The 25,547-nt window shown below is 43.3% G+C and overlaps 1 protein-coding gene across 7 annotated transcripts in view; it reads left to right on the top strand.

Annotated features, from left to right (window-relative positions):
• Positions 1 to 25,547, top strand: part of FGGY (FGGY carbohydrate kinase domain containing) — a 501,197-nt gene that overhangs the window by 51,925 nt on the left and 423,725 nt on the right. The window lies entirely within an intron of this gene.

Here is a 25,547-nt window from a genome sequence, read left to right as displayed (position 1 = left end):
ATATAGTGGAAACTATAGTCTTCCACTGTTAGTTACTCTGGCTTTAAATGCATGCATAGGTCTTGATATTATTTACCTACATTCATCAGGTCTTTGCAGTAGAGCTAATACAAGACAGGTACTTTGGGAAGTAGAACACAGTTGTATAACAACAACAAGTACTGGATTTGAAGGCAAATGACACTTGCATTTAAATCTTTCTCCAGCATTTACCAGTTTTGCATGACCTTTGACTAAATCAGTGTCTATGATTTTCAGCATGCGTAGCTGTCAAATGACTAACGACAATAATATCAGCCTGTGGAATTAATTGGAATTTAGTCAGATATTTGTAAAATATACAGTAGATATTCAAATGGTAGTTTAATTCTCTCTTTCACTGTGTTTTAAAATGTTTGTCTCCACTGATGGATATGTCAGTAACATTCTAGAGCCAACTGAGAGAATGTTAAACACTAGAATATCTTATTGCAAGTCACTGAGTGTAATGAGTTGCATGTTTTCCCTGTTTGAATAATAGCTAAAGAAAGCATCTAAAAATGACCACAAAATTGTCAGGCAAATCAACAGTCATAAAAATAGTACAAGAGTATAAAACATGTTTTCAGAGTCCTTCATTTATCTGAATCCTCCGTATCCTATGTATGATACCTGTACCAGGAGGCAGCCAGCTTTGAACTGCAAAGCAGAGTGACTCACTGAATATCTTGTACATGTTTCCCCTAAAATTCGCCAATGCTTACAGCCCCAGAGTTATTTTATTCCACAGTGATTATTTAATTTTTATACTATCTTGTGGTTAGATTTATCGTTTTTTATAAATGAGGAAGATGCATGCGTGCTTAGTCGCTTCAGTCGTGTCCGACTCTTTGTGAGTTTGTGGGCTGTAGCCTGCCAGGCTCCTCTGACCGTGGGATTCTCCAGGCAGGAATACTGGAGTGGGTTGCCATGCTCTCCTCTAGGGGAATTTCTCGACCCAGGGATCAAACTCACATCTCTTGAGTCTCCTAGCACTACAGGCAGATTCTTTACTGCTGAGCCACTGGGGAAGCCCATAGATGAGGAAACTGAGCCCCCACAAAAGGGCTAAATGTCTCACTCCTAGCCTCGTATCATGTAAGCATATGTACATCAAAAACCATACAAACAGCTCCATCCTCTGTTCCCTTCCTGTGGGGGCCTGCCTTCACAAAAAAAGTGATCTCTGCCTTCGCAAAGTTATTGCCTTTTTGAACTAAGCAATAAGAACAGACAATGTATGGCAAAACCAATACAGTATTGTAAAGTAAAAAAATAAAATTTAAATTAAAAAAAATAAATAAAAAAAAAATAAAAGCAAGTCAGGGCAAGAAAAATAAATAAAGAAATAGATGTGCTTTTGGAGAAGACTCTTGAGAGTCCCTTGGCCTGCAAGGAGATCAAACCAGTCCATCCTAAAGGAAATCAATCCTTAATATTCTTTGGAAGGACTGATGCTGAAGCTCCAATACTTTGGCCACCTGATGTGAAGAGCTGACTCATTTGAAAAGACCCTGATGCTGGGAAAGATTGAAGGCAGGAGGAGAAGGGGACGACAGAATGAGACGGTTGGATGGCATCACCGACTCAACGGGCATGAGTTTGAGCGAGCTCTAGGAAATGGTGAAGGACAGGAAAGTCTGGTGTGTTGCAGTCCAAGGAGTCGCAAAGATTTGGACACAACTGAGCAACTGGACGTCAGCAACAGCAGAGGAAATAGATGAAACCAGTAGCTAAAATGTACATAGTGCTTATTGTATATCTAGCGCTTGTCTAAGCATTTCATCCCAGTTAAACTTATCTGATCTTCACAACCACCCTAGGAAGTAAGTCTCATCTTTTACAGATAAGAAAACAGCCTCAGAAATATTAAACAACTTGCCTGAGGGTATTCAGCTAATAAGTGGCAAAGCTGGGGTTTGAACCTTGGCATTTCAGACCCACAGAATGGGCTTATCACCGTTTCACTCTACTGCTTCTTCAAACGTTTGCTTTCCAGGCTTTGGATAAACTAGTTCAGGGAAGAAACTTGGATGTGATAACTTCAGGATCATCTGAGGCTGGGAACAATGGGCACTGGGATCATTTTTTTTTTTTTTTTCATTTGCAAAGTATTGGTTGAGTGTTTCCTGTGCGATGAGTATTGGGGATGCCAAGGTGAGCAAGATAGATGAGCGCCCTGCATAGGCTTCTGGGAACTTAGATTCTAGTGTAGAGAGACAGAAAGTAGAACAAATATATATGCAAAGTGATTTTGTTTCCTGGAAAATGCTATGAGGAAGACACTCAGGTGAACAGATTTGGCATGGCTGGTGTGTTCTCTTGGGAGGTTTCTATTGACAGGAATGATGAGATTTTCAGGAAGCGGAGCAGCAGACTCGGGAGAGAAGCACCTATGAGATCCACCTAGGTCAGCAGGGCCAGGGGCAGGGTATGAGCGAGGCAGACAGGGGCAGAAGAGGGGTTAGAGAAGTGACCAAGGGCCAGACCCTACACAGCCTTGAGGTTATTGTCAGGAATTTGGATTTTATGCTAAGAGCAGTGGGAAATGGTTGATGGATTTTAAACATGGGTGTGACATGATCTATGTTACGACTTTGGGAAAAAAAAAAAAACTTCTGGCACATGTACTGGGTAGATAATAAATATTTGTATAGCAACAACAAAGTTTACACTGCAATGTTAAAGGGAAAAATTATGAGGCTCTACAGTCTTACAAATGCATTTGTTTTAAGAAATTTACAGTATAGGAAAAAATGGCTGCATATATTATTACAAAACACAATAATGAGATACTATCCATAGTTGGAATAGTTGACTACTGTTACAGCACAGTGCTCAGGCTTTTATTACTTCTTAGTACTTTTCCATTAAAAAATAATCTTATAGTTCCAGGTATCCTTTCTGGTCGACAGCACTTCATTATTTAGTGTGGGATTCCCCCCACCCCCCCACCCACTGGGATTATTTCGTTAAACCATCTGCACAACAGACTGGTTCCAAATAGGAAAAGGAGTATGTCAAGGCTGTATATTGTCACCCTGCTTATTTAACTTATATGCAGAGTACATCATGAGAAACGCTGGTCTGGAAGAAGCACAAGCTAGAATCAAGATTGCCAGGAGAAATATCAATAACCTCAGATATGCAGATGATACCACCCTTATGGCAGAAAGTGAAGAGGAACTAAAAAGCCTCTTGATGAAAGTGAAAGAGGAGAGCAAAAAAGTTGGCCTAAAGCTCAACATTCAAAAAACGAAGATCATGGCATCCAGTCCCATCACTTCATGGGAAATAGATGGGGAAACAGTGGAACCAGTGTCAGACTTTATTTTTTGGGGCTCCAAAATTACTGCAGATGGTGACTGCAGCCATGAAATTAAAAGACACTTATTCCTTGGAAGGAAAGTTATGACCAACCTAGATGGCATATTCAAAAGCAGAGACATTACTTCGCCAACAAAGGTCTGTCTAGTCAAGGCTATGGTTTTTCCAGTGGTCATGTATGGATGTGAGAGTTGGACTGTGAAGAAAGCTGAGCACTGAAGAATTGATGCTTTTGAACTGTGGTGTTGGAGAAGACTCTTGAGAGTCCCTTGGACTGCAAGGAGATCCAACCAGTCCATTCTAAAGGAGATCAGTCCTGGGTGTTCTTTGGAAGGACTGATGCTACAGCTGAAACTCCAGTACTTTGGCCACCTCATGCGAAGAGTTGACTCATTGGAAAAGACTTTGATGCTGGGAGCGATTGGGGGCAGGAAGAGAAGGGGACGACAGAGGATGAAATGGCTGGGTGGCATCACCGACTCGTTGGACATGAATCTGAGTGAACTCCGGGAGTTGGTGATGGACAGGGAGGCCTGGCGTGCTGCAATTCATGGGGTCGCAAAGAGTCAGACACGACTGAGCAACTGAACTGACTATATGAAGGGATTTACATGCATTATTTCATCTAAGTTCCTCTGTGATAGGTATTATTATTCCATTATACAGATGAGGAAAACAAGACCCGGGGGCTTGAGTAGTTTCTTTAAAGCTACACAACAGTAAGTGGTAGAGCCAGGATTCCCACTAGGTCCAGACCACCTCCAACCCTGGGCTCTATCCATTGGCCTGCAACTGCTCTGTGACTCATTTCTGCCCACGTGCAGGGTTATAGGCTAGCAGCCCACAAACTGAATCTGGTCCCCAGATGGGTTTTGTTGGACCCACCCTGTACTTGAAAAAAAAATTCCTTTTTGAATTAGTGTCCAACATTAAAAAAAAAAAAAAGAAATTTCTCATAAAAATCCAGATTTCTCTGTTTCTCAAAAAAATAATAAAAGTACTTGGCAGTCCTGGGTTCACATTCCCATGTGGGAGGAACTGGCCAGAGCTGCGCTGGGGCTGTCCCTCAAGAAGGGGCGAGTGTCCTGCATTTTACAGCATTCCCCACCCAGCCTGCTTCACCATTTCCTCTTCCAGCAACTAACCCTCTGGACGCTTAGAGCTGAGACCCAGGCCGCAAGAATTTGTTCAAGGACTCCATCATTACTTTTCCTATAACAGAATACTCAGAGAAATGGAAAGTCTTGCCAGATGGTGCATTTCTTGATCAGTGGATCTAAGGATACCTAACCCACGTTCTCTTACATCTCTGGATGTTTGCTGAGGTCTTCCTTCTGCATGGCAAACTTACAATGATTTCTTTTCACTTGGGGAAATTTATACCAATTCTTCAAGCTCCAAGAAGCCTTCCTTGACTGTCACCATGGAGTGTTGATTAGGGTCCAACCCTCTGCCCTGCCTATGGCATCTTCCTCTTACCCCCACCGTGGAATTTATTAAACTATTATTGCACCTCATTTATTTACACATCTGTGATGTCTGGGGCATTGCTTTGCTTTGTATCTAACACTGATAACTCAGTAAATATTTTAATGGATGGAATCATTTGTCATGCCATTTTTGGTTGCTGGGTGTGTCTGTTCAGATAGTTCTGTTCCAAAGTAAAGATCACTGCATGTCGAGCATATGTTACTTTTCTCTTCCCTGTTGTGGAAAAGGAAGTTTGGAGTATTACTGTTCCTTTCCACCCCAGAGCCACCCCTTGGCTGCAGCCTGTCATCTCAGGTCACTGTATATTTTGTGTTAAGTGAAGCCTCCAGATAGAGGCAGTAACTCCTCTGTGCTTATCTCCTTGTCTTTGTACTCTGAGAGGACTAACCCCTTTATGTTGCTTCTTTCATCCCCAAGAAAATCTAAGACACATCATCTGAATCAATCAAGCTCTTTTTTAGAGTGTTTATACTAGGGCCATATTACGTTTGGACCAGATTTCTCCCAGCCTTTGAGCACGGCCGACCGTATTGTCAGCTGGTGTTAGGGCATCTGTTGTGGATTTTCTCTCCAGGGTGGTCTTCCCATAAACTGGGCTCGTAACTGAAATATATGGAGTGTTGAGGCTGATGGCCTGTCTTCATTTACCTGGACAGTGAATCTTTTCCTTATCCCTGCATTTGCATATTTGATTTATGCCAGCTATGTGCTGTATTCCCTTAGTTTTATAGTCCAACAAAGTGATTTTAAAAAGCAGACCAACTTTTTTTTAAAAAAGGACTTGGCATGATACCTAATAACATTTAATAAACGTCAGCTATTGTTATGATACTATATTTTACAGCTTCTATGGCTTGAACCTCTGCTTTCTTTATTTGATTGATGACATGGCCCTGTGAGTTAAATATTGAATTTTTGCTGCATTTTATAGATAAACACAATAAGCCTCAAATAGAGGCAGTGCCTTGTCCACAGGTATCAGGCTTGAGTCTTCATGAAGGTGCTTCTGGCCCTAAATCCTGTCTTGTTCTTTTGTTTGTTTGTCATCTGGTGCATCATGTTCTTTTCTCATTTAGGTGGGTGGTTTCTGAGCTCCATAAAAGTAGGTACCAAATCTCTTTCCATACCTGACTGTTTCCTCCCCTTACCCAAACATGGTGCTTGGTATTGAAAACATACTCAATAAATATTTTCCAAATGATTCCTTGTTTTCTGGCCTAAGGCAGACTTATGGCTGAAATAAATAGCAAAGCCCCTGTCCCCAGCTTCCTTGCTGCCAGCCAACCTGACGACTGTGTAGGGATGTCACCTACTTCTAGGAATATACAGAGAAGCGAGAGAACAATTGCTATGTTCCACTGGCCTTATGCCTACATGGTATGATTTTCGATGCAAGACAGAGATTGAGCAAAATTCTTTTCTCACCAGATTAAAATGGAGGTCACATCTATTGGAGGAAAGAACTGTCTTTAGAAAATATGCTAAAAAAGACAGTGCATTTAATGCTTGTTGTGATATATAGGAACTCATTAGCATGATCAGCTTCATTGAGGTGAACTGTTCCGTTGGAAATCTGGAGGCCCAGGATAGGTGGATGTTAATAGGGAAAGGGAGGAGGCAGGCCAGAAGTCAGGAAAGATACAAGTCAGAGCATTCTTCTGAAGTAGTAAGTCTCATTTCTCTGAACATACAGGTTGGTTTTATTTTCTTTTGTTGTTGTTCTGTTGTTGTCTTCAAAATGAGAATAACTGTTCTGCTATTATAGGACTATATTCATTTAATCAGTGAAACAATCATTCATCTAGTAAATACTGTGAGAAAGGCACTGTGCCTGGTGATGGGGAGGCAGAGTGGAAGCCAAGAGCATCCTTTATCACAAGGGGCTCACAAGTCTAGGATCAAGTGTAACAGGCTGTGAAAGCCATTTTCCCCCAATCCTTTATTGTCAAAATTGTCAGACATACAGAGACGTAGAAACAGTTTTATAATGAACACATAGAACTCTGACCTGGATTCTGTTGTTAATACTGTACTGTACTTGGCTTATCATGTGTATGTCCATCTATCTGTCCTTCTGTCCACCCAATCAGGCCATCTTAAGTTTTTGGAATAGGTTGAGTCACTGTTGGTCTTCCCAGATGATGCTAGTGGTAAAGAACCCGCCTGCCAATGCAGGAGACACAAGAGGCACTGATTCAATACCTGAGTCAAGACGATCCCCTAGAGGAGGGCATGGCAACCTACTCCAGTATTCTCCCTGGAGAATCCTGTGGACAGACGAACCTGGTGGGCTACAGTCCACAGGGCTGCAAAGAGTTGGACATGACTGAAGCAACTTAGCGTGCACACACAAGACATTATTACACTTGTGAAAGCATTTTGAAATATTAAAACCCTTTACTTTTTTGAGATGCATATCAATATTATTCGAGATATTGACCCTGTTTAATTGCTATCTGTGAACGTTATTGACACCTGCACTAGACTTTATTAAATATTCTACCATATGCTCTTAAGTCTGCTATCTCAGTTAATTCGTCTGAAAATCCTGTGAAATAGATGTTATCACTTACTTCGAAGATAAAGAAGCTGAAGATGGAGAGAGTTACATGGATTACCACCTCCTGGCTCAATGACTTCTGGCAGTGCTAGAATGCAAAAACCTGGGTTTTCTAACTCTACGAAATGGATTTAAGAAGAAGTAAAGATTATTTGGTCAATTCCAGCCTCTATCAGGCAATGCGCTGGCCCCCCTCCCCCCAGCCCCATGTCTACGGATGAGATACCTAGGTAAAGAGAGCTAGTTCTCTTAGTTTAAGCTTCAAATTCCAGATAGCATTTTGTCTAACTCAAATTTTTAAGATAAATATGAACTCTAGAATAAAAAGTTCTCCTAATTTAGACATACGATTGAAGAATCATGCTTGAAACTGGGTGAAATCTGAGGTTTCCTCTACTACACAAGCTCCTACCCATTCCTCTTCTTTTCTCTGTGGTCCAGCACATGAAGTTAACTCCCAAAGGTCTGGCCTCTTCCTTCTCTTTGCATTCACCTGAAATGTTTGCAGTTGGAAAAAATGAATAAATGAGTCAACTACTTCCTTAGCTGTTCTGAACCTGGGGGTCCTGGCAGTACTTCTGTAGCTAAGACCTCACCGGAGGCCAGTCTCTATGCATGAAGCTGTGGCCACTTTGCTGGTTGAATGATAAAGGGATTCCAGGATCCACATGAAAGCCCACGTCTCTGAATCTTTCCTCTATGGAGAGGCTGGGGATTAGGTGAAACTTGGGCACGACCTCAGTTATAAAAGAAAGTCTGATCTCAGCTCTACAGCCTCATCAGTACTCCTACCCACACCCTCTCAAAAAGCTGCGTTAGCCTTGCTTCCAGGCTCTGTCTTCTCAACAGTCAGTGTCTTCTGGCTCAAAAACATAAGACTAGGGAATTAATGAATGAGGAAGTATATCTATATAGAAGACAAGGAAAGCCATATGTGGTCCAATTATGAGTGTTTAATGTATTTTTGGTATTAATACATTTCTAAAGTGCTCAATTCCAATATAAATCTATTTGGATGAATAGCATACAGAGATAAATACCTGGAAATCAATGTTCTGCATTATTTGAGAAGTGCTGACTGCTTATTGAAAATAAGATCTAATTGGTTATGTCTGGGAGTAATGATGGAGAAGGCAACGGCACCCCACTCCAGTACTCTTGCCTTGAAAATCCCATGGGTGGAGGAGCCTGGTAGGTTGCAGTCCAGGGAGTCGCAAAGAGTCGGTCAGGACTGAGTGACTTCACTTTTCACTTAGGGAGTGCCCAGGTAGTGGCTGGCCCGTTTGGTCTGTCTCTCATTCAGTCTTTGCTTAAGGATCGGAATAGTGGCACAGATCGATGTTTTTCTCCCAGTAATGTTGCGCATGTAGAGTATTGGAGCTTGCCCAAGAAAAGCAAAGTGAGCTACCAGGACATGAGATCTTTTTACCAATCAATTATTCATAGTATTATTAATAATAAGGATTTCATCGTCTCTGTTGGTATTATTCACCACTGATTAGCGAAAATGACCAGTCCAGGGCTAGCAGCAGTCAGGGTCTGGCATTTGGGAACAGCTGTTTTCCATGACCGCTGAAGTTCTCTTTCAGTGCTGGCGTTCTGTGAGCCTAAGATAGATAGCGAGAGAATCGGGACCAGAGTGAAGCCTACTGCAGTTGTCTTGGCGTGAGGCCATGTGGTCTGGCTTTGGCCAGGGGTCAGAGACCAGCCCATGGACCTGAGAAAGGGAGTGAATCACTGTGCAAGTATTTATTGAGCACCTCCCATGTCCTGGGAGGCAGCAACTGGGGCAGCAAAGAAGAAATACTAGGTTTGGAGTTCAAGTGGCCAGGGTTTCACTTACTCTCTGCATGATCTTGGGAAATTCATTTCTCTTACGGGCCTTAGTTTCCTGTCCATAAAAGGTATTGACACCAATATTTTGTATCAGAAGGTATTTGGTAAGTTGTAGAGTGCTGGTGGTAGTGATGTATTTTCTGATGATGATTAGAACAGAAAAAGTTGATTTTTAGAAAAAAAAAGAGGTTAATGAAGTCTATTTTCCATATGCCTATCTCTAAATGCAGTTAAGAAAGCTAAGCATGAAAGTAAAAATCCACATTTTCTTGAGGTAAGCACTGGTTTTTTTTTTTTTTCTTTAAGCTATGCTTAATCTTGCTGGACAGCTTAGAGAATGGGTGGTGTCATTTGTGTTTGAGCAAATGGGGACAGGCTGAGTGTGAGTGTTAGAGCAGGGCATCTAAATCAAGGCTAACTCAATCCTCTACCCTTCCTACAACAGCTTACAGTCCCAGGGAGAGAGAAAATCCATCCTCAGATGCCCCAAGCAGCTGCTTCCAGAGCAATTTCATTTGCACAGTTATGCGTAGCTTTAGGGTTCTGTCTTCAGCAAGCAACATTCTCACGCCTATGGCTATAAGAGCGGGCCCCTGTTTCAGAGAAGTCTGAAAATGCTAGCATGGTGCCCATCACTTCCTTCTAGAGTTGACCAGGGACATTCATTCATTCAGCAAATATTTGCTGAAAATGTGTTTTATTCCAGGTATTTGGTTAAATGCAGTAAACCAGAGTCCCTGTCCTTAAGCAGCTCATAAAGGCACAGCGCTCTGTAAGCAGGATGGAGATACACCCGTGTTAGGGGAGAGGAGTCAGGAGGAGATGACGTGTAGGCTAGGAGTTGATGGAAGCGGGCACTCGGCAGGGTGGAAGACTGGTGCGGGGAGGGGTCTGGCCGTCCAAGGAAAGCAGGCCTCCTTGGGGCTGCAGTGGGAGCATGGTGAGAGCCTCGAACGTGAGAAAGCAGTTCTGTGAGTCAGTCTAAAAGCACCTTTTGAGGCCCTTTTGCGAATTCGCTACTATTCATCATGGAAATTTCCTTTGTAAACATTATGGAATGGAGCCCTAGCCCCAGTCAGAGGAAAGTCAGAACTTTCTGTTCCACCTGTTCTAACCATCCCAGCGCAGGGCCTGGACCAGTGGCGACAGGCTTGGCGGGCTCCTGTGGCTGCAGTGTCCTCCCTGGGCCCAAGGAGAACCCTGCTCATTTCAGTCCTCTCAGGACCAGACTAGACAGTGTCCCAGAGCACAAGGCAGGGAATGAGCCCCTGTTGTCTGGGAGGGTAGGATGGAACAGCGGGGGCTGCTCCACCTCCTTGGTGGGCGTGTGACTCAGAGGCGGTGACATCAGCCATGACTTCACTCCCTGAGAGGAGAGGCGGCTGCAGACCACGTGCGGGGCTCCGGCTCCTGCCCTTCCTTCTCCACCTCTGTCTCATCCTGGGGACGTTGTCGTGATACTGCTCCTGTTTTCCACGCATCTTTCACTTTGCTGCTTTTCTGTCTTCTTATTTTATTCACTTCTCATGTTTAACCTGTTCTTTCCCTTCACCTTAGCTTCCCCTTCTCGCTCTGTCTTTTGCTTTTGTCTTTTTCTTTTTCCTTCCTCTCTTGTACTTTCCTTTGTTTCACTTTCCTTCTCGCTCATCTTCTCTGCTCTTTTGCCTTCGTCTTCCTTCCTCTTCCTTTTCCTCTGCTCTTTCTCTTCCTTCTGTGTCAGAGAAGTATATGGAAGCTGGTCCTCCTGCCTCTCCCTCCCCTCCAGACTTCCCTCCATGTTGTTGCTATCCTGCCCTTCCTAAAACTGGATCCTTAATCACCCACTGCTCAGGACTCAGGGTGGCCCCCATTGTCTTCTGACTTGAGCGTCTAATATGAATTTCCCTCTTCCTCCGCTTTGGCACACGTCTCTCAGCCTGACCTTCCCAGCATTCCTCTCCCATGACCATGGACAGTGTTGCTGCTTCTTCCTGCACTTTGCTCAAGCCATCACTGCAGCCGGACTGTTCTCCATCCCGTCTTGCTTAGTCTTTGCCTTCTCTCCACACTGAGGTCAGATTCTCCCTCGCAGGTAATACCACCCCTCGGCTGCCTGCCCATAGCAGTGCCTTGCTTTCATGACCATGCCACATCCTCAGTTTATAAATCAGATGTTTTCAAACTTAAGAATTACTTTTTGCTACTTATCCATCCCTGCTGAGTGTTTCCTATGCAGACTCTTTGCTCCACCTAGCCAATAAGCAACCTAAGAATTAGGACCAGTATATTCTTGCCTTTCATCTGTGGTTACCTTCATGTGTAGCACACACCCAGCTACCAACTGGGACTGATGGACAAACTGTTGCGTGGTCAATAAGTATTTCATTTAAGAAATCATTATTTCATGTTATCTCAGGGACATAGGTGAGTAAATTATGATCTCTTCTTAAAAGGACCTAAGTGTCTAATAAGAGAGATGGATTGGTCCCATATAATTTAAAAGTAAGGATTGTGAGGGAAACTAACATTTACTTGTGATTGTGCCAGGATGAACATTGTGACATGTATAACCTCATTAAATTGAGTCCTGTTAACAGTGCAAGTTAAACACTGCTGTAAGTGAACAAAGGGAGACCCAGAGATATTAGGTGACTACTGTGCAGAAGTAATGTAATTAGCAAGTAGGAGAACCTAGCTTTAAAAAATCTTTTTATTATTTTAAAAATGTATTTTATTCAAGTATAATTGATTTACAATGTGTTAATTTCTGCTGTACAGCAAAGTGATTCAGTTATATATATGTGTGTCTATATATATGTTTACACATATATAAATATTCTTTTAAATGTTCTTTTTCGTTATGGTTTATCACAGGATGGCAAATACAACTCCCTAGGCTATACCATTCTATGTGTTTCCATTCTATGTGTAGTATTTTGCCTCTGCCAATCCCAAACTCAATTTATCTCTCTCCCACCTTCTTTCCCCCTTGGCAACCAAAAATCTGTTCTCTATGTCTAAGTTTGTTTCTGTTCTGTAGATAAGTTCATTTGTGTCATATTTTTAATCCTACATATGTGATACCATCTATTTGTCTTTCTTTGTCCAACTTCACTTAGTATACTAATCTCTAGTTACATCCATGTTCCTGCAAATGGCATTATTTTTGCCACAGGACTGGAAAAGGTCAGTTTTCATTCCAATCCCAAAGAAAGGCAAGGCCAAAGAATGCTCAAACTACCGCACAATTGCACTCATCTCACACGCTAGTAAAGTAATGCTCAAAATTCTCCAAGCCAGGCTTCAGCAATACGTGAACCGTGAACTCCCTGATGTTCAAGCTGGTTGTAGTAAAGGCTGAGGAACCAGAGATCACATTGCCAACATCTGCTGGATCATGGAAAAAGCAAGAGAGTTCCAGAAAAACATCTATTTCTGCTTTATTGACTATGCCAAAGCCTTTGACTGTGTGGATCACAATCAACTGTGGAAAATTCTGAAAGAGATGGGAATACCAGACCACCTGACCTGTATCTTGAGAAATCTGTATGCAGGTCAGGAAGCAACAGTTAGAACTGGACATGGAACAACAGACTGGTTCCAAATAGGAAAAGAAGTACGTCCAGGCTGTATATTGTCACCCTGCTTATTTAACTTATATGCAGAGTACATCATGAGAAACACTGGACTGGAAGAAACACAAGCTGGAATCAAGATTGCTGGGAGAAATATCAATAACCTCAGATATGCAGATGACACCACCCTTATGGCAGAAAGTGAAGAGGAACTAAAGAGCCTCTTGATGAAAGTGAAAGAGGAGAGTGAAAAAGTTGGCTTAAAGCTTAACGTTCAGAAAACGAAGATCATGTCATCCAGTCCCATCACTCCATGGGAAATAGATGGGGAAACAGTGGAAACAGTGTCAGACTTTATTTTTTGGGTCTCCAAAATCACTGCAGATGGTGACTGTAGCCATGAAATTCAAAGATGCTTACTCCTTTCAAGAAAAGTTATGACCAACCTAGATAGCATATTCAAAAGCAGAGACATTACTTTGCCGACTAAGGTCCGTCTAGTCAAGGCTATGGTTTTTCCAGTGGTCATGTATGGATGTGAGAGTTGGACTGTGAAGAAGGCTGATTGCCGAAGAATTGATGCTTTTGAACTGTGGTGTTGGAGAAGACTCTTGAGGGTTCCTTTGACTGCAAGGAGATCCAACCAGTCCATTCTGAAGGAGATCAACCCTGGGATTTCTTTGGAAGGAATGATGCTAAAGCTGATACTCCAGTACTTTGGCCACCTCATGCGAAGAGTTGACTCATTGGAAAAGACTCTGATGCTGGGAGGGATTGGGGGCAGGAGAAGAAGGGGATGACCGAGGGTGAGATGGCTGGATGGCATCACTGACTGGATGGATGCAAGTCTGAGTGAACTCCAGGAGTTGGTGATGGACAGGGAGGCCTGGCATGCTGTGATTCATGGGGTCGCAAAGAGTCGGACACGACTGAGCGACTGAACTGAACTGAACTGAACTGAGGAGTATTTCGTTGTATATATGTACCACATCTTCTTTATTCATCTGTCAGTGGACATTTATATTGTTTTCTTGTCTTGGCTGTTGTCAACAGTGCTACAATGAACACTGGGGTGCGTGCATCTTTTGAATTGTAGTTTTGTCACTATATGCCCAGGAGTGGGATTGCTGGATCATATGGTAACTCTGGTTTTAGCTTTTTGAGGAACCTCCATACTGTTTTCCATGGTGTCTGTACCAATTGACATTCCTTCCAACAGTGTAGGAGGGTTCCCTTTGGACAAACAAGGTTTAAACTAAAGTGTGTCAGTCTCCAAAGCTCATTGTCCTTCCTGAAAATGGAAATGTGGTGTAACAGACATTCTAACTAATACAGAAATCATCGCATGTACACCCGTGGTGGATTCATGTCAATGTATGGCAAAACCAATACAGTATTGTAAAGTAAAATAAAGTAAAAATAAAAATTAAAAAACACACACACACACAAAAATAAAAATAAAAAATATATTGATTTGATATTATATTTTAAAAAAAAAACAGAAATGGTTACTCTGTGCCAGATGTTGTTCTGGACACTCGATATACACTTGCTCATTGCTCTCTCAATGGCTGTGTGGTCAAGGTGGTGCTGTGCCCTCTCTAGTCACCATAGACAGAGAGATTGAAGTGAAGGGTAGTTAAGTAGCTCTCCCAAGGCCGTGATGCATTAGATCTGGAATTTTCACTCTTGCAGTCTGTCTGTGAAGAAGAAGAAGTGGAGAGTGCAAAGGCACCTCTGTGCAGAGTAGAACATTGTGTTGCTAGAGCTACCATTGCATCAGTCGGTTTGAGGAATCAGGGACAGGGTGGGGAGGGGTGGTGTTGAAAGGCAAATGTATTGAGAGATGAGGCTAAAGGGAAGCCTGGGGCCAGGCCACAAAATCCTGATAGTGTCCAGTGCCCTCTGCAAGGACTCTTACAGAAGATGCAGAAGTGTTCCTTAGAAAGGATGTTTTGTGATGTTGGGCAGCTATGCACCATCATAAGGGAGAGTTCATGAAGTTCTGATCTTCTGCTACTTGAGTAGTGAAGGGATTTCTCAGTTGTGGACCTTGTATGTGTATATATGATGTACATATATGTATATGTATGCATATGATATGCACCATGTCTTCTTTATCCATTTATCTGTCAGTGGAAATTTAGGTTTTCTCCACACACACACATACACACGCACACCCACCCACCCAGATAAGTCCCCCAGGAAGGGCCAAATGGAACCGTGAAGTACACACATCCTTAATGTGTTGGTATAAGTAACGTTTGGGTTGAAGGAAACTGGAGAAAAAAGAGGAAGGCCATCCCTGTGAGCCAGCCTGGATCTGCCACCAGGTTGTCCTCAGATGTCCCAGAGCACACGACATCTGATGGAGCGCTTTTCCTGCTTCAGCCCCTTCTCCAGTGTGCTTGGCAGACATTCAGGGTAGTGCTGCACTGACCCAGGGGCCCCAGCCAGGAAGTGAATGAATCCATTTTCCAATTAAAATGAAACTTCTCCAAAGGACCTGCTCACCCTGAGAAGAGAAATTTATCTTCCTGGCAGTCTGGCTTGGCTAGGATATGTCTGTGCCCCTAAGAGAGACAGTGAAAAGCCATTAACTTGAATGAGAAAAGAGAAACTGGGACAGTCCTTATTCACAACCTCATTCATTTATCCATTCATTTCTTATTTCCATTTCCATGAACTCCTATTTAGGTTGCACATCTATGCTCATTCATTTATTTGTTCATTCATTCAGCTAATGTTATTCATCATCTATACATCAGATAGAATGCAAGGTCCTAGCAGCAGAGAGACTGAACGAAAACACAGTCCACGACTCTTAAGAATTTCCAGTGTAGCTAGGGAGACAGACATGTGAACAGACAAGGCGAAGTGTCATGGTGGGGCTAGCCACTGAGTGTTACGGAGGAGCATAGCACAGCAGCACCCCACTCGGTGTGGGGACTCACAGATGTCCTGGAGTGCATGAGTCTTAAATGATGATCGCATGTTGGCCAGGTGAGAGAGGGAGGGTATCCAGGTAAGCGACACTGTGGATAAAGACGTAATAAGAATGGGGAGAAAAAGGACAGTGTAGTGCAGTATCTCAGAGATGGAGAATATCAGAGAGGAAGCTGCCAAGTAAGACATGGTTTACTTGTAATGAATTTACATGTAAATAAATTTAATCTTTTTTTTTAAAGAAGACAGTGTCTTTTTTGGTTTGTTTTTATATGGACCATTTTTAAAGTCATCCTTGAATTTGTTACCATATTGCTTGTGTTTTACATTTTGTTTTTCTGACCACAAGTCATGTGTGATCTTAGCTACCCATCAGGGATCAAACCTGCATCCCCCACACTGGAAGGCAAGTCTTAACCACTGGACCTCCAGGAAAGTCCCTAGTCTTTAACTCCAAAGGTGGTAGAAAACTTTGAAAGCTCCCTGTGGGTGGAGCTGTGTCTGCTGTTTGCTCTCATTTCCCTAGCACTGAGCACAGAACCTGACATGTAGAGGATACCAAATGAAGAATGAATGAATGATTTACATAGTCAAATATACATTTTATGTAGGCCATTGTATTCTGATTGGCTGTGTAGAAGGTGGGAATTGAAGGGGGTTAAAGTTTGAAAGAATTTGGATGGTGGCTCAGACGGTAAAGCATCTGTCTACAATGCGGGAGACCTAGGTTCGAGCCCTGGGTTGGGAAGATCCCCTGGAGAAGGAAATGGCAATCCACTCCAGTACTATTGCCTGGAAAATCCCATGGACAGAGGAGCCTGGTAGGCTACAGTCTATGGGGTCGCAAAGAGTCGGACACGACTGAGTGACTTCACTTTCAAAGTTTGAAAGAGGCCATATCAGCTAGGGAGATAACAGACCACCTCAGCACTTAATAGAGTAAAAACTGTTTATTTACCTTGTAATAACACAGGTTGCTGATTTGAGATAGTGATTGCAGCCATAAAATTAAAAGACACTTACTCCTTGGAAGGAAAGTTACGACCAACCTAGATAGCATATTCAAAAGCAGAGACATTACTTTGTCAACAAAGGTCCGTCTAGTCAAGCTATGGTTTTTCCAGTGGTCATGTATGGATGTGAGAGTGGGACTGTGAAGAAGGCTGAGCGCCGAAGAATGGATGTTTTTGAACTGTGGTATTGGAGAAGACTGTTGAGAGTCCCTTGGACTGCAAGGAGATCCAACCAGTCCATCCTAAAGGAGATCAGTCCTGGGTGTTCATTGGAAGGACTAGTGCTGAAGCTGAAACTCCAATACTTTGGCCACCTCATGTGAAGAGTTGATTCATTGGAAAAGACTCTGATGCTGGGAGGGATTGGGGGCAGGAGGAGAAGGGGACGACAGAGGATGAGATGGCTGGATGGCATGACCGACTCAATGGACATGAGTTTGAGTGAACTCCGGGAGATGGTGATAGACAGGGAGGCCTGGCTTGCTGCAATTCATGGGGTCGCAAAGAGTCGGACACGACTGAGCGACTGAACTGAACTAAACTAAAGGGAAATGGATTTTCTGGTCTCTGCTGAATGTGTTCAAGAGTCCCTGGAGGACTGCTGGCTTTCCTGATCTGAGCTCTTCTCATCTCTCTTGAAAGCATGGAGCCTTAGCTGAGATGGTTTGTTTTTGCTCCAAGGGTCCTCTCATCCAGGTTTCCGAGTTTCCTCATGCTGCAGCTCTGCACTGCAAGGAGGAAAAAAGCGAGGTCTTTGAGACCTCTGTCCAGGAGTATCACAGTGGTGCTTCTGCTTCACTGCATTGGTTAAACCAGGTGCTATGCCCAGCCCCAGTGATCTCCATGTGGTGGAGAAACAGGTTCACCTTCTTATTTTTTTTTTTTTTTTAGATGAAGTATAGGTGATCTACCATGTTATGTTCTGCTGTACAGCAAAGTGATTCGTTTATACATGTATGTGATTTTTTGGTATTTTTTCCCATTATGGTGTGTCATAGGGTATTGAATATCATTCTCTGTGCTATACAGTAGGGCCTTGTTGTCTACTTGTTCTCCGTATAATGGTTTCCGTCCGCTTACTGCAACCTTCCAGTCCATCTCTTCCCCAGCCCCCTCCCCCTTGGCAACCACAAGTCCAGTATTTATGTCCAGGATTCTGTCTCTGTTTTGTAGGTAAGTTCATTTGTCTCCTGTTTTAGATTCCACATGTAGGTGATATCATGTTTGTCTTTCTCCTTCTGACTTTGTATGATCATCTGTAGCTGTACCCGTGTTGCTGTAAATGGCATTACTGTGTTCCTTTTTATGGCTGAGTAGTGCTCCATTGTATATAGGAACCACATCTTCTCTATCCATTCATCTGTTGATGAGGATTTAGGTTGTTTCCATGTCTTGGGTATTGTGAATAATGCTGCTGTGAACACTGGGGAGAATGTATCTTTTCTCTGGATATATGTCCAGGAGTGGGATTGCTGGATTGTATGGTGATTCTGGTTTTACTTTTTTGAGGAACCTCCATACCCTTTCCCATAGTGTCTGCACCACCTTACATTTCTATGTTGATTCTTTTTCTTTGGCGAGCTCTGACTAATACAGGGGAATGAAGAAGTGGGGACTGCTTCATAGATTAATTGGGAATTTAAAGTAGAAGGATGATTGGATATAAGCCGTGAGAGAGAAGGAGAAGACGACTTATTGGGTAACTAGTCCACTGAGGAGGAGGGAAACATTTGGGGGAAATAATGGATTCTGTTATGGACCTGTCAAGTTAGAGGTTCAGTGAGGCAGTTTGAGATCATACATGTTATTTGACTTGTAGTTGGTTGGAACCTTGGAAATAATTCAGCTTGTTCAGGGAGCACATGAACAATGAGAAGAGCATTTAGATGAGACAAGAACATCCGCATTTAAAGCGAAACTAAAGAAAGGAGCTCAGGAAGGAGATAGAAAAGCAGTGATGAGAAGGGCATGAAGGAGTCCAGGAGAATGAAGTGATAAGCAAAATCCCACTCAACCTCTACTTGTCCAGATCTTCCACTTTATGTCATGTCTTTTCCAAGACCTTACCCAGTCCAAAGCCCTCTCTTCTGTTAGGATCCTCCCCTCCAGAGATAGTACCACCTACTTGAAACTGTGGTAACTAGGTCACTACAGCATCTTTCTCCTTTCTCCCACTTCACTTTATTGTGCTGGAGGGGAGGCAGACTCCTGACTAGCACGAGGCGGCATTAGGGATCTGTCAATGCATTTTAGTCAGTCTTTCCACTTATGTGTTGTGTGGCCTTGGGACAGTTGTGATCCCTTTCTGGTTTTTAGTCAAGCTGCAAGGTGAAGTTTATAATTTCTTACCTTCCCCTTATTTGCCTTAAAGAATTAGGCAGATCAGATGAGATCATGCATGTCAAAGTGTTTTAAAACTCATGAAGCTCTGCAGCAGTAATTAGAGTAAGATCTATTGACTTATTAGGCACTCATGTTATTTCACTTAACCCTCACAACGTCCTTTGAGGTCAGTGCTAGTCATGTGGCATTAGAGGAAACTGAGGCTTAGAGAAATTAATTTGCCTAAAGCTACACAGTTGGAAAGTGGCAAGGACAGTCATCAAACTCAGGTCTGCCTGACTCCAAAGTTCTTAGAGCTCACATACCAAAGCCTTGTTTCCCTAATGCTTGTGGTGGTATCACATTCCTGGGCAAGGTCAGCCTTGCAGAATATGATCAGTTTTCATACAAATGATAACATTTTTATGGTGAGGGAATCATTTCTAGTGTGGATTATAAATTCACCTCTCTGTATAATAGCAGGGCTTCAGGGAAGGTGTGGGGAGAGGATGCATGTATATATCTAGTTCTTGAAGATTAATTGAAATCTTCCAGTGGAATTATTTCATTTTATAAATAAATTCTGTGAAGGTGCAGTAAAACAAGTCCTTCTCTAAAAGGGATAATCTGCCTTGTCAGTTTATTTTATTTTTGAGGAAGATTCACTTTTATTTTATTTTTAAATTAATTTTCATTGGAATATAGTTACTTTACAGTGTCATGCTAGTTTCTGTTGAACAGCAAAGTGAACCTGCTATATGTATACACATATCTGCCCTTTTTTGGATTTCCTTCCCATTTAGCTCATCACGCAGCACTGAGTAGAGTTCTCTGAGCTATATAGTAGGTTCTCATTAGTTATTTTATACACAGTATCAGTAGAGTATATATGTATCATTCCCAATCCCCCAGTTTATCCCACCTCTCTTAAACCCTTGGTGTCTGTACATTTGTTTTTTGGGTGTCATTCTCCGCAGAAGCATAAATATTTTTTTCTACTTGATCTTCAGGCTTCAGCTCAAATCTCTCTGCCATGAAGTCTTTTTTAGCCACCTAGGCCCCAAAGCCCTTTCCCTTCTCTGAACAATGTCTATGATTAGTCATTAGAGGTAGATATATGGCCACACACACAAAAATGAGTTATGAGGCTGACTCACCAAACCTTGCTATCAGGCTCATTACATGATCATCATACATCATCTTATTCATTACCGACTGTTTCCTTCGCACACATTTTTCTCCAGCTTCACTGTAATTTTACTTTAGAAGTGTTGGATCTTAAATTTCTTTATACCTCCTGAAACCTTTTTCTTTTTTGGTCTAGGAGTTAGGTGGCTTTTGCCCTCCAGGAGTTTGTCCTTTTGAGATGGACTTAGGTGTATGAGTATATAATAAGGACGCAGCAAGGGATGGAGAGATTCACTGAAAAGGTGACATTTGAGCTGCATTTGAATAAGGTAGACATTTGATCATGAGAGAAGATGGGAAAGTCAATCCCATAGTAGAGGCTTCAGCCTCGACAGAGACAGGGGAGTATGAAAGAGTACAGTGCATTTGGGGAAGGGAAAGAAATGAGGTGAGATCAGGGTGGGGAGTGGCGAAGAGAGAGGTGATGGGCAGTGAGCCCAGAAGGAGTCATACAAGTAATGGCCAAGTTGGAGCTAGGTTAAGTGTCCCGAGAGCCGTGCCAAGGAGATAAAATGTGATTCCAGGCCATGGGGAACTGTCGAACCATTTTAAACAAAGAAATGTCATGGTATGTTTAAGTTTTTTAGAAAGATACCTCTGGTAGCACAAACCTCTCAGCGTATCTGTCTGTCTGACTTGACATATCTCCAGTGTTTGCTCTTTTTTCTCTGCAGATGGGAGTTTGAAGCACAGTTGTTTCATTCATTCTGCAAAGTTTCTAGTTGGGGATCATGACCCAGTCCATGTTTTTTGCATTTTTTTTTTTTTAAGAATGACATTAAGGATTAAAATTTTTTCCTGAAACATCTCTCCTCTCTGGGCTATCAGCCTGTGCCCTACTTCTCAGTCCTAAATGTAGAGTGAGGATAAGTTTTTTCTTTTCAGAATGTCCTTGTGCTGGAAAACAACATGAGTATTGGAGATGATCCAGCAGGATCCTTTACTGGGAGGGGAAGTAGGAAGCTCTGTTCCTCCCTTTCATTCAGTGTACACAACAGGAAGCCCAGATAAAATCCCTCTGCAAGTCATAACAAAATACTTCATGATCCCTTTTTAACTGGTCACCCCTACTTTCCACGCTGTTCCTGGACCCTGGCATCTCCCGACATACATTGCACCATCTGCTTCATTTTATCCCAAAGTTCCCTTGGCATCTAGAAGCCAGCAGAGGCCTCACTGCCTCCCTGGACATGGCAGTGAGAAGGAAAGGGCGAAAGCTTCATCTCTATGCCCCAGGCTGGTGGGATGGTTGCTGCCTGGCCTTGAACCTTGGGTTTACTACTCCACCTCCAGCCGCTGCTGAGACCTAAAGCTGTGTGTGCTTTGAGTGGTAGTCTCCTCCCAAGAAAGGCTGTGGTTTTAATGAAGTAATAGATGATTTTTATCTTTTTTTAAAGAGTTGTTCTCTTTGGTGGCTTTCGAGCCTGAGGGATTGCTTAGCTCAAAGGATTGCTATTGGAATGCAAAAGCCTTGATTGCCAAGTCACACACCCCAGTAACCGCTGATTTCTTCTTTTTTTCTTGAAAAGACTACTTTTCCTAAGTTGCTTGGTAACTGTAGGAGAGACTTAACTCCTTCAGCACAGAGACCTCCTAGTTAGAACTGGATTCAATGCCCAGGTTATGAGATGCGTCTAAAGTTGTCTTTTGATAGGGACCTGCTCTGTGTTTACTCCAGCCCATGTACCATTTGTGTTTTATGAGGGTTTTGAGGTATATAGAAGTTAAGTGATTTGTCCAGGATTGAAAGTGAAATCTTTGAAATTTAGGGTTGTTCTTTTTGTTGTTGTTGTTCAGTTACTGGATCACGTCTGACTCTGTGACCCAGTGAACTACAGCACGCCAGGCTTCCCCGTCCTTCACTATCTCCTGGAGTTTGCTCAAACTCGTGTCCATTGAGTCAGTGATGCCATCCAACCATCTCATTCTCTGTCGCTCCCTTCTCCTCCTGCCATCAGTCTTTCCCAGCATCTGGGACTTAGTTGGCTCTTCTCATCAGTTGGCTGAATTATTGGAACTTCAGCATCAGTCCTTCCAATAAATATTCAGGGTTGATTTCCTTTAGGATTGACTGGTTTGATCTTCTTGCTGTCCAAGGGACTCCCAAGAGTCTTCTCAAGCATCAGCTTTCTTTATGGTCCAAAATCCCTACATGACTACTGGAAAAACCATAGCTTTGACTATACAGACCTTTGTCAGCAATAGCTTCTATCATGATGCTTTCAAAAGGCCAAAACCTACAGCTCTGATATATCAGGTAGCTTCAGGGTGGTGAGTGTGGCCTGGTAGAAAAAAGGAACCCTCACTTTAGAGCAGGTTTGGGCCAAGTCTTGTCTGACTTTGGGCAAAGTATTATCACCTGAACCTCAGTTTCTGTATCCTTGACATGTGGACTACTGTGTATCACCTACAACCTCTGAACCATCCTGAGAATCCTATGAGACAAGGCACTGTCTTGAGACGCCGGCACTGTTGTAAGCTGTGGAAGAATCTAAGAGCACAGTCACTGTCTGATGCAGGCCCAGTGGTTCCAAAGGTAGAATTAATTCAGTAAGATTGAGGCCCAGGGCTGGGACTCTACTGACTGGGGAGGGGCAGGGATGGAGAGATTTTCTCATAGAACTGGATTAAAAATCCATCCACAGGGGGTAATAGGCCGTTGGCCAGTCTGGCATGTGATGACTAAACACTTGTGAATCATGGAGCCCAACCTGAGAGCACCATGGGAGCCTGCTAAGCAGTGTCAATGTCTCCCAGTAAGGGATCGGGCTTTCGGAGCATCCCTTTCATCCAGGCACACGCTTGCCCCCTCTCCTTTTCTGGCTGAGTTGCAGACTTTGCTTTTGTAGAGAAGACAGGGAGTACATACTGCTGTCTCCTCTCCCAAGAAGGGAGGCATTCTTAAGGATACTCCACACTCCTAATATTATACCATCTCTGGTGTGTCATTCTGTGGAGAGTTTGAGCTGGGATCACTGACTTTGCCTGGTGATGCTGGCATGGTCTCAAGAGAAGATGACCCACCAGGCTGCCTTGCCCCTCCTGCCCCTGAAGTGTCTCTTTCTGGCCAGAGGCCTGAAGTTCTCTCTGAGATGTACTGCCTGGGTTCCATTGTGCACAGCAGCCTGTGTGCCTGGCTACAGGCTGAAAGCTGCGATTCTTCAGGTCTGTAATGACTACACTAGACCTAACAGAAGCAGTTGTTTTCCCAGTTGAGGAAGACTGCTGGGCTTTGGCTGGTAGCACTGATTGTTGCTGCAGCAGTTTTCGTGGTTTTTTTCTGATTGGCCTTGAATTTCTGGAGTCTTTAGAAGGAGGCTGCCATTTCTCCCTGAGAATTGATCACTGAAACCACAGAGCATGTGGAAAGCAATGTGGGGGACTACCCAGAAGACATACTCGTAATTTGACTCATCATTTCGAAGGCTACCATTTCCTGACTGTGATCTATTAGTGTACAAAGGTACTGCTAGTTCAGAACTATATTTGATCTATTTAGTTAACTTTAAGTATTACTTTTTTTAACGTTAAGATATATAGTTGTTCAAAGTTTAGCCCTTTCTATGTGTAAAGTGAAAATGTGTTAGTCACTCAGTAACTTAGTCCAACTCTGTGTGACCCCATGGGCTGTAGCCTGCCAGGCTCTTCTGTCCATGGACTTCTTCAGGCAAGAATACTGGAATGCATAGCCATTCCCTTCTCCAGGGGATCTTCCTGACCCAGGGGTTGAAGCCAGGTCTCTTGCATTGCAGCCAGATTCTTCTGTCTGACCCACCAGGGAAGCCCCTTCTGCATGTAAGCGCTCACCCAAATGCTTAGGAATTTAAAACAACCAGCAGTAACAGAAAATGGGTTTAGTACTGCCTTTTACATCTGAGCCCTTTTGATGTTAGTGTTGTTTTAATGGGACGCTGTTCTGGGTTAATACTCATTTTCTCTGCTGTGAGTAAGTGTCTGTGTTCTGAAAGTTGTGATGGGAAAGGAGAAAATAGGAAGAACTCATAGAAGTTGAGGGCAATGTAGATGAAGGCCAGTGGTATGTCTGTAAAATACATATAACAGCACTTGGGAGTTTTGTATGCTACACGGTGCTTCCCTGGTGGCTCAGCAGTAAAGAATCTGCCTTACAATGCAGAAGATATGGGTTTGATCCCTGGTTCAGGAAGATCCTCTGGAGCAGGAAATGGCAACCCACTCCAGTGGTCTTATCTGGAAAATCCCATGGATAGGGAAGCCTGGCAGGCTGCAGTCTATGGGGTCGCAAAGAGTTGGACACAACTTAGCAACTAAACCACAAGCAATGGAGATAACACACTGGAAAACCCTTTGTAAACTCTGAAGTGCCCCTCACCTGAGAAAGTTTGAAAGGTGAAAATGAGCAGTTTGGTTGTTCTGCTGCTACTGCTAAGTCGCTTTAGTCGTGTCTGACTCTGTGCGACCCCATAGACGGCAGCCCGTCAGGCTCCCTCCTCCCTGAGAGTCTCCAGGCAAGAACACTGGAGTGCCTTGCCATTTCCTTCTCCAATGCATGAAAGTGAAAAGTGAAAGTGAAGTTGCTCAGTCGTGTCTGACTCTTAGCGACCCCATGGACTGCAGTCCACCAGGCTCCTCCGTCCATGGGATTTTCCAGGCAAGAGCACTGGAGTGGGGTGCCACTGCCTTCTCCTTAGTTGTTCAACCCCTATCTATTGAGTGTCTGCTCTACCTCACCCGCTAGCTGATACTGGAATATGTCTCTCTTGGAGTTTCTGCCTTGTTGCCTCTGGGTTCCCAAAGATCCCCTTGAGCTTTTGGTCATTCAGTTTTGTTGTAGCCTCTTGGGGAGGGAATAAGTGAAACCAGGACACGGAGAGTTGCCTGGATGGTAGGAAACCTTTCTTGCTGCCACTTGTCTGCATTGCTCTTTTCTTTATGAAGTCCTACTTCTCCAGGTCCTTGGCAAAAAATGGCCACTTCACAGTTTCCAGCTTTATCTCACCTCCCGTTTCACTCGAAGGCAGAAGTTAAATGACTCTAATTGGATCCTGATTCTAAATTCCTGGGAGAAGGAATCAAATTGGCCCCACCAGGTCACATGTCTGTCCCTTGTCCAGTTAAGCTTATTGTCTTCTACCCTTGGAGGAGACTCCAGACTGGGGCTGGAGTCATGTGATTTCCACCTCACAGCCAAGGGTCCAGTCCTGTGTAGAGGAGGAGAGAAGGCAATCGTGGGATATTATAGGACATGAAGCTGGAAAGGTCCTTGGCCTCATGGAGCTTACAGTCAGGCAGGAGAGAAGGACATTATACAGA

Source organism: Budorcas taxicolor, chromosome 3 (genome assembly GCF_023091745.1).
Source record: "Budorcas taxicolor isolate Tak-1 chromosome 3, Takin1.1, whole genome shotgun sequence".
Classification (NCBI taxonomy): Eukaryota; Metazoa; Chordata; class Mammalia; order Artiodactyla; family Bovidae; genus Budorcas; species Budorcas taxicolor.
The sequence above is the reverse complement of the archived record's forward strand: the minus strand, read 5'-3'. Positions and strand labels throughout refer to the sequence as shown.